Source organism: Equus asinus, chromosome 10 (assembly GCF_041296235.1).
Source record: "Equus asinus isolate D_3611 breed Donkey chromosome 10, EquAss-T2T_v2, whole genome shotgun sequence".
NCBI classification, from domain to species: domain Eukaryota; kingdom Metazoa; phylum Chordata; class Mammalia; order Perissodactyla; family Equidae; genus Equus; species Equus asinus.
Genome location: NC_091799.1, coordinates 20,691,823 through 20,693,398, shown reverse-complemented (window position 1 = coordinate 20,693,398; position 1,576 = coordinate 20,691,823).

The window sequence follows — 1,576 nt, the reverse complement described above, 5'->3', positions numbered from 1 at the left end:
CCCTAGGGAGGAGCGGCAGGGTGGACGCCACTGCCCACGGCCCACAGTCCACAGAACAAGGGGCTGGAGCCTGCTGCTGTGGGGCGGGGTGGAGGGGCTGGAGCCTGAAAGGGCAGCAAGAAGGGGGTACAAACTGGGCGGGGTCCTTGGTGGCCCCTCCTTCCTGCCTTTGCAGTGTCCTCTGACTCACCCTCACCTACAGAGGGCTCGTGCCCCCCTCCCAACTTATCATCTGGGCTGGTAGGGGAGGGGCACCGGGGTGGGGACCAAGGAGCCTTTTCCAGTCTCCCTTCCCCCTGCTCATACCCTTCCAACCCACACACACACTCTCTTTACGCTCCAGCCAAAATAACATCTCCTAGGTCCCCAAACACCACTGGCTGACAGCTCTCCATCCCTTTGCTCACTCTGCTCCCTCTGCCTCGACTGCCTCCAACTCATGTCCAGCTCGTGAATTCCTGGGTAACCTTTAAAATCCAGTTTGGATGATACCGTTCTATGACTTCGTGTCCCTGCCAGGAGCAAAATCAATCACCTCCTCATCTGGTTCAGGTACATGATGTATTGCATTGGATTATGAACTCATTAAAGACCGTCTCCTCCAAGACTGGGCATTCCCCAGAGGCAGGAACCAGGGCATGTGCTGCACTTCTCGAAATGCCAAGAAGGAACGGGATGCTTTTTTCTTTGCATAAAAGCCACTGCCACACCGTGTGCCTAGGGCTGCCTCGCCCTAGGGGGGGTGCCTTTTTCTAATTCGCACAGAGGCAGCGGGTGGACCAGGAGTGGCGCTGGGGGCAAACCAGTCAGGTCGGGCGAGGTGGGTGAGGGCGATGGAGGTTTGCGCGATGGCCCCGCCCCTTCTCAGCTCTGTGACCTTGGACAGCCCACTTCACCCCTCTGCACTCAGTTTTCTCTCTAATCTGTGGCTGCCACCTGCCAATGTGGCTTCAAAGAGCAGATGGGAGAACAGGACAGACGAGGCAGGCAAAGCCCTGGGCAGGCACCTGGAGCAGAGGAAGCACGCCTCAGGGGTCGGCTGTGCTGCAGGGGAGGGGGTAAGAGAGTCAGTGAGAGGGGCCGGCCCGGGGCCCACGGGTGGCCAGGGATGGACAGAGAGTGAAGGCCAGCGCTCTGAAGCCCGGTGGACGCAGGTTTGAATCCACTCCCCCAGGTCACTGACTGAGGGCCACTTAAGTGCTCCCTTCTTCTCAATTATAACCCCTGCCTCATGGGCTACCGTGGGGACCGTGAGATGGGGGATGGTGCACAGTAGGTCTTCATCAAATGAGTGCTCCCTTCTGCCCAAGATGGGGGCGGAGCCGGCACGGCCAGGGTGGAGCCAAGACTGAGGCCCTGGACCAGCGTCCTGAGTATGGCAGGGGCCCAGGCATGAGGTGGGGCCCAAAGACATCTTCCATCTCTGCCCCCCACACCCGATTCTGCCTCCCCAGAGTTTTGAAGCGAAGGTTGTCTGAGTGTCTCCTCCATCCCACTGGGAGCATTGCCCCACCCTAGACCACCCAAACCCACCTAGGAGGTTCTGCTTTGGCCCCAGAACGTAAATAGGCAAAGG